Source organism: Gracilinanus agilis, chromosome 4 (genome assembly GCF_016433145.1).
Source record: "Gracilinanus agilis isolate LMUSP501 chromosome 4, AgileGrace, whole genome shotgun sequence".
NCBI lineage: Eukaryota > Metazoa > Chordata > Mammalia > Didelphimorphia > Didelphidae > Gracilinanus > Gracilinanus agilis.
Genome location: NC_058133.1, coordinates 245,758,819 through 245,767,308, shown reverse-complemented (window position 1 = coordinate 245,767,308; position 8,490 = coordinate 245,758,819).

The window sequence follows — 8,490 nt, the reverse complement described above, 5'->3', positions numbered from 1 at the left end:
GAATATATTTCAGATAAAACTGAATCAGTAAAGTGACTCCCTCTGTCCGAGTCAATACGTGTAGGCAGACCAAAACGAGGAATAATTTCTTTTAAGAGCACCTTGGCAACAAAGGCTGACGTGGCTCGGGCAGTAGGAAATGCTTCAGGCCACCTGGTCAGTTGATCCACTATGACCAGACAGAATTTATATTGTCCAGCCTTTGGCATTGTTATGAAATCAATTTGTAGGTGCTCAAAAGGTGTGTAAGCCAATGGACGCCCACCAAAAGCCTTGCCACGAAAGGCGTGTTGGTTATATGCTTGGCAAGTAGGGCAAGCTGCACACACTTTAGAGGCTATAGTGGTTATGCCAGGAGCTATCCATACTCTCTTAACAGAGTCCACGATGCCCTGGGTACCAAAATGACCATTTTTATGAATAGATTGGCAAATTTGGCGATAAAAGTGTCTAGGGAGCAGGGGTTTTCCTTCAGAGGACACCCATACTCCATTTATCTGTTTGGCTTTAAATTTCTGCTTCCATTTTGTTATTTCCTTCTCATCATAGGAAAGTGATAAATTTAAGTCATCAGTGGTTGTTAATGTTAAAATTAGTTCAGGCCCTTCTATTGCTGCTAGCTTTGCAGCAATATCTGCCCGATTATTTCCCTTAGAGACAGGGTCAGTTCCACCTGTATGGGCAGAGCAGTGAACCACAGCTAGGGCTTTGGGTAGCTGGAGAGCAGAAAGAACTTCATTAATAATTTTTGCATTAGCTATAGATTTTCCAGCTGAGGTTAAAAATCCTCTCTGGAGCCATAACATACCCACTGCATGACATATTCCAAATGCATATCGAGAATCCGTATAAATTGTAGCCTTTTTATCTTTGGCAATTATACATGCATGTTTTAGAGCCATGAGTTCTGCGGCTTGAGCACTTAGATTTGAGGGCAGTGAAGCTGACCATACAGTGTTAAATTCTGTAACTACAGCAGCTCCAGTGTAGCGTATGCCATCCCTCATAAATGAAGAGCCATCAGTAAATAAAACTAGATCAGGATTCTCTAAAGGAGTGTCCAGGAGATCGTCTCGAGGCTTTTCAGCCATGGACACTAGTGTTTCACAATTATGTAAAGGTTCTTCCGAAACTGGTAAATCTGGAAGTAAGGTGGCTGGGTTAAGGGTTGTACAACGTTTTAAAGTAATATTTTCATTATTTAGCAAGGTTATTTCATACCTTGTAATTCTCTGATCAGAAAATGCCTGTGTTCTATGTCTTAGCAGTAATGCTTCTACTTCATGTGGGCACATAATTGTTAATGGGCATCCCAATACTAGATCAACAGTTTTCGTCACTAACAGAGCTGTGGCAGCTACACCTCTAAGGCATGGTGGTGCACCTGCAGCTATAGGGTCTAGCTGAGCTGAATAATAAGCAATTGGACGCTGGTATGGTCCCAAAGTTTGGGTTAAAACACCTGAAGCTACTCCTCTACGCTCATGTACATATAAAGTAAATGGTTTGTTATAATCTGGGATGCCTAGAGCAGGAGCAGACAGAATAGCTTGTTTTAAATTCGATAGAGCTAACTTGTGTTCTGGCTCTAATTTAAGTGGTTCAGGGACTGAATCTTTTGTTAATGCTATAAGGGGTTTAGTAATCTCCCCATAGCAAGGGATCCATTGTCTGCAGAAACCTGTTGCTCCTAGGATTGCTCTTAAGTGTTTTTTAGTGGTAGGATTGCTCAATTTTTGAATATTTTCAATGCGCTTAGGGGATATATGTCGTGCACCAGCTGTCAAGATGAACCCCAAATATTCCACTCTGGGGAGACACCACTGCACTTTTTCTTTTGCTATTTTATGTCCTCTCTTATGTAACTCTAAAAGAAGATGTTTACTATCTTCCTGGCATGTTTCAGCATCAGGTGAAGCCAGGAGCAAGTCATCTACATATTTAATCAATTTACTATTTTTAAATATTATATTTTCTGTATCTTGGCTCAAAATCTGTGCAAAAATACACGGGCTCTCGCAGAAACCTTGGGGAAGACGGGCCCATGCCCACTGAGAATTATTCCAGGTAAAGGCAAATATATGTCTGGAATTCTCATGAATGGGAATTGAGAAAAAGGCTGAGCACAGGTCCACGACCGTAAAGTAAGTGGCTGTGCTGGGAATAGAAGAAATAATTGTGTTTGGGTTTGAAACCACTTGGTGTCTCTTTATAACATGATTGTTTATAGCTCTTAGATCCTGAACAAATCTATATTGGGGTTTTCCATCTGGGCCTAATTTCGGCTTCTTGACAGGTAAAATAGGTGTATTATATTCTGACTTGCACGGGATTATTATTCCTTGCTCAATTAGTGAATTTATCACTGGGGTAATTCCCTCAATGGCTTCTTTTGATAAGGGGTACTGAGGAATGGAGGGAACTGGTCCTCCTTTTGTTCTAATCTGAACAGGTACAGCTGATTTAAGTAGGCCTACATCAGTAGAAGATGTAGCCCATAGAGACTCTGGAATATCATCTGGGATTTTTAAAATGGGAGGCTCTTTTACTTCCTGCTCTTCTGAAAGAAGTACAGGGAGTAGGTTTAAAGAGTCCTCTGGCAATTCCAGTGACATAGAACCATCTGGATTGCAAATTATTGTGGCTCTAAGTTTACATAATAGATCCCTTCCCAGTAAATTTGTGGGGGATCCAGGCATTAAAAGAAAGGAGTGTTCTATTGATAAAGGTCCAAGGCTTACCATACGAGGAGAAAGTTCTGGGACCTTTTGAGATGTCCCTGATACCCCTACTACGTTTAGAGAGCCAATAGAATTACAGTTTACATCTGGTTTGCTCACCAGTACTGATCTTGAAGCCCCAGTATCTAATAAACAACCATAACATGAATTACCCACTTTTAGGGTTACATAAGGTTCCTTACTATTTGGGGGGGAATGTATAGGGATAATAGGCATTAGAACATCATGGTCAGGAAAGTCAAAAGTTTCCCTTTCTGATTCCAAAGCCGTCCCTCCCCCCACGCACCTTCATAAAGATGCTTGGGCTCCATGGGCACCCCCCTGAGGGGCATTAGCACCCTGATTAGTTCGGGGGCGAGCTCCACTTGAGATATACTGTTGTGGGGTCATTTGGTATGAGCTATCATCATCCCGAGGTTTATTTTTAGCATTTCTATCATGCCTAAAATTGCTATTCCTGGAATCATCATCATTATTATTACTATTTCTGTTTCTGTTATTCCTATAGTTATCTGTTGGCTGTGTATTATTCTCGAATAGTCTTAAAAAAGTCCTAAAATCCCTCATTTTATGGCCCTTTTTGTCACAAAAGGAACAGAAAACAGGCTGATTGTTAGATCCTCGGAGAGGGGCTATAATCTCTCCTTTATTTTTTTGGTTTGCTTTTAACATTTTGATTTCTGCTTTTAAAACATCTATCGAATCAGTATCATCCTCCTGTTCTTGGCTTCTAAAAACATAAGATGCTGTCTTCCTTAATTCCTCAAGGCCCATTTTATCCCAATTTGGGCAATGAGTCTTAAAATAGTCTTTGACTACTTTGCAGGAATTTTTTACAAATTGTCTACGTACATGTTTTACTTCCCGTTCTACGGTTAAGTCAAGGTCCATATATAGCCTTGCAACCTCAATCAGTCTGTCCATAAAATGGGACGGAGTTTCATCGGCACGCTGTTTAATTTTTTCGAATTTGTCCCACATGTATCCTGTGTCAGCACAAGCCTTTATAGCTGTTAATAATGCTTGTCTGCCATCATGTAATTTTTTACTATCTGTTGGAGAGTTGTAATTCCATTTTGGATTTTATGGGGCCAGTTAGGTGAGTCTTTACTTTTATTATGATTGGCCCGATTAATGATCCTCTCTTTCTCACCATGTGTCAGAATTGCTCCTAAAACATTTTCAACGTCCTGCCAAGTAGGGTCATAAGTATCAAATATATTTTCTAATGTTCTTAAAACTAAAACTGGGTCTTTTTCAAAACTAGGCATATTCTTTTTCAATCCATCTAAATCATCAAGGCTGAAGGGAGTAAAGTGTCTTACAGATACCAGGTCTCCTTCAGTATTAAAAGTAGGTACTTCTCGTAAAGGAAATAGTGTTCCTGCAGCAATAGCTGTATCCCTGAATGTCTGTAGGAGGGGCTGAGGGGTGGGTTGGACAGGTTGAGGAGGTGGGAGCAGGACGGGCTGGGGATGTAGCGGTATGGGTTGGGAAGGGGGTGGGATTTGTTGGGGGGAGGGAACGGGTTGAGAGGGCAGTAGGGGTTGGGGAGGGGGCGGGATCGGTTGGGGGAAGGGAACGGGTTGAGGAGAGGGTGTGTCAGGAGCGCTTTCATAGGAGGAATCCTCGAAGGCGGAACTATTGAGGAATCATTCTCTCTTTTGTTGGAACTTTTTTATAAACTGTTTCCTCCTTCTTAAATGCTTAGCATGGTTTTTTATATAAGCCAGCAGTTGCTCTTGGCCTTCCTCCATATTCTCCAATCTCTTCTCTATCTTACTAATTCTCTCTGAGTTAGTGTCATCCAGCTTCTCTGGCAGTTTCTTTTGAGAAAAGGAAAGATAAACTATTCCGCCTACTATGAGTATTATCACACTTACTATCACACCTACATACAGTGCATCAAACAATCTTGTAAAAGTATTTTCTGGTGTTGTTGATCCAAAACAAATCAACGTAACAGTCCATACTATGGACTGGAACCAGAGTCTTATAGTTTGAATTCTAGTATATATTTCCTCAGTAATGCTTCGAAACCCCCACATTCTTACTCACAGTAGATATCACTAGTGGGCAAGGCCTTCCTCTTACTAAGGGTTGGGCTATAGAACTAGTTGTATTGTTTTGGGTCAAGACTTCCTTTTGTTCCTGCCTGGCTGAGGACAAAGGCTATAGCCTGAGGCTGAGTACTAGAGATAAAGCTCTTTGAGGGTAGCCGGGCTTTCTGCCTGAGGCAAAAGTTGGGAGTGTCTTTCAAAAGCTAATTTTGGTTCTGGGAGGCTCTATTGGATTATAAAGGTCTGAAGAATTTCTTTTCTTTAAAGTTATGTGCCTTCTACTGTGGGGGAAAAAGAAAATGCGGCTTTTTAAATTCTAGCTGGCCCCACCAGGCTTTTGCTTTTTCTAAAGGTTTTAAAACTAAAAGTACGGTTTGAAATAGAACAGAGTTTAAGCCTATTTGTAGCCTAAAAAAAAATTACTCTCCCTAAGTCTACTAAATAAGTCTAGTGCCTCCTGCTTCTATTTGGCTGCTTTTAAATCTTATTCAGGTGTGCTCCTGGCCTGGCTAGGAGAACTGAGCAGTCCTTCCCAGGTGTGGCCAAGGCCTCCTACTAGGCTTATTTTTTCCCTTAAGACAAAAAGGCAACCTAGCTAAATTTTCAGGGTCCCCAGGTTTTTTTGATCTCACCAATCTAGCAGCTTTATATCGACCGAAGCTCCACGGCGTGCTGTGAGAAGGCTGACTTAAGGATAGGTATAAAGAAAAATTCAAGAAAATTCAGAAAGATTGAGGGAGTTCGAGAGACCGAGTGGTCAGCCAAAAATGTAAGAAATAAAATTTAGTTATTATATTTATATCTTTAAAATATGTNTGTGTTGAGTAGATTCTTGACTATTAAATGGGATCTGGCTAATTCTATTTACACAATGGGATGGGGAGGAATATTTTGTGGAGGAAAAAGTTGGAAAGTGAGAGGATGCCTATCAGAATGAGTAAGTTATAGTATATGATTGTAATGGAATATCATTGTGCTATAAGAAATGGCAAGCAGGAGCTTGGAAAAACCTAGAAAGACTTACATGAACTGAAGCAGAGTGAAATAAGTGGATTCAGAAGAACATTGTACACAGTAAGAGGAATACTTTACATTGAAACACTGTGGCTAACTTAGTTATTTGCAGCAATACAATGATCCAAAACTATCCCAAAGGACTCATAATAAAAATTCCATCTGCTTCCAGAGAAAAAGAACTGATAGTCTGAATCCAAACCAAAGAAATTTGTTTTCACTTTAGTTCTCAATTTTTTATTCATTTTCTTCAACGAAAGGATTAATACGGAAAAATGTTTTACATGACTGCACATGTAAAATCTATATGAGATTGCTTACCATCTTTATGGTGGAGAGGAGCTTTGGGAAGGGTGAAAAGGGAGGGAAGGAGAGATTTAAAGACTCAATATTCTTTGAAAAAGGTTAACATGTGGGAGCAGCTGGGTAGCTCAGTAGATTGAGAGCCAGGCCTAGAGATGGGAGGTCCTAGGTTCAAATCTGGCCTCAGACATTTCCCAGCTGTGTGACCCTGGGCAAGTCACTTAACCCTCATTACCTAGCCCTTACTACTCTTCTGCCTTGGAGCCAATACATAGTATTGACTTTAAGACAGAAGGTAAGGGTTTAAAAAAAAAAAAAGAAAAATGTTAGCATGTAATTGGGGGAAGCAATTTTTTTTTTAATTTTTTTAAGAAAAAGAAAAAAAAGAGTATTGGATTTTAAGTTAACTTAACTGTCTAGGCCCTAGTTTTCTCACCTGTACCAGCAGGATAAAAACACTTGGACTTTCTGCCTCATGGAGTTGTGAGGAAATTGAGTGTAATTAAATAAATAATTGTTATGTGCCTGCTATGTGCAAAGGCTTCACTAATTCTTACTCAACTATGTCATCATGCCATAGAAATGACCCTAGGTTCTTGGAAAAATAGCACAAATTGGAAAGGATTCAAGTTTGCTCTGACAAAATTCAGGCAATGTCAGCTATCCAAGCACAAGCCTAACTGAGCAAGGAAAAGCTCTGCATCAGAGAATTGGTTTTTGGTCACAGCAACTAAGGAATGATGGCTGAAGGCACAGAAGACACTGATCTGCATCAGTCAAAAGAAAGTCCCACAGTTATGAACATGTGGGGGTCTTTTGATTATTACAATATATGTAAGGCATTTGGATTAAAAAAAAAGAAGATAAAAAATAATGTAGTTCTTATCCTCAAAGGTTCACACTTTAATAGAGGATGGTACATAAATAAGAATATAAGTTCATAAACTATTAAGACTTACTTTCCAGGAAGCCTAGCATCAGTCCTACCTCCAGGCCTCTAACCTGTGGTCTCTCTGTTCCTAAGACTTCACCACGCACCATCCACAGTCCTGAATGAAAGCCTATGGACTTTTATTCTAGATACTTCTTATTGAGTCCTGCAGTGACTCCTCCACTCCTCTCCTAGACTGATTCCTGACTCTTTGGACTTCTCCATCATTCTCTAACATTCTTTTCACTGTTATATATGCTTTCTCTTCTTCAGTCTTTTCACCCTAGAAGATCACTCTACCTCCATGGCCCTTCTTTGCACAACTTCAATCTTGGGGAAGTGCCCAAATCAAAAATACTCATTCTACTCTCTCAGTTCCACTTTTAGCTTATTACATTTTCTCCAAATGTTGCATGAATACTTTCTACTTATACCCTACCTACTCTTCTCAGCTACCTTTTTTATATTGTCTTTCCCATTACAATGTAAGTTCCTTAAGGGAAAAGACTATCTTTCTTTTCTCTGTATTTGTAGTCTCAGTTCTAAACACAAAGTAAATGCTTGTTGTGGGGTATTTGCCTAGATCATTTAAGCTAATGAAATTTTGGCTGCTAGATTAATTCTGTTCATGATTTTATTGTAACTCCCAAATATTGAACAAATCTATTAGAATTGGTAAAAGGGTTTTTTGACTGCATTGCTTGTAATTTTTTCCTTATATTGTTGTATTTCCTGATTTCTTTAAGGTTTCAATTTTTTTTCTAAGTTTACCTGTATTAATCTAATTGTTATCTGTACTATTTATGAACATCTTAAACTTTTTTTTTTAAGTTGTAATAAGCCCATAAGCCTTATGTATCCTGGATTTGCCATCTCAACTATTGAATCACATGCCTTAAGTTTTCATTCTATCTTGATAATTGTGAACAACCTTGAAGATTTTCATGCCTTGAGAATTTAAATTATAATTTTATAAAGGGTCAGTACCCTTCTGTATAAATAATAAGGTTTTATATATTTATTATAAAGAATGTTGTCTTAAAGGGGTAGAGGAAACAAATGGAGGTTTCCCGCCCATGCTTTTGTATATTACACAGGAAGCCAGGAGAGCTCCTGTATGCTTGATGTTTTGTCTCTGTTTTGACTTGCTTTCCCGTCAGAAGGATCTAGAATTCCTGAGGATAATTTAGACCCAGAAGGTTTTTGTTAATCAGATTTTTTTTTTAGGCTCTGCCCCACAATTGCCATGGAGGCAGTAATAGAGTTTGTTAAGAAAATATCTTAGTCAAGGTTGAATGATTTACTATACCTGTTGAATTTGTAACAAGTATACAATTTTTTAAACATCACAGCAAGTGATTATAATAATGGGTTTGTTTGCTATTGTCTTTAAATGTATTATTGGAAATTATGGTACTTTATTTGAATGTGCATTATGAAT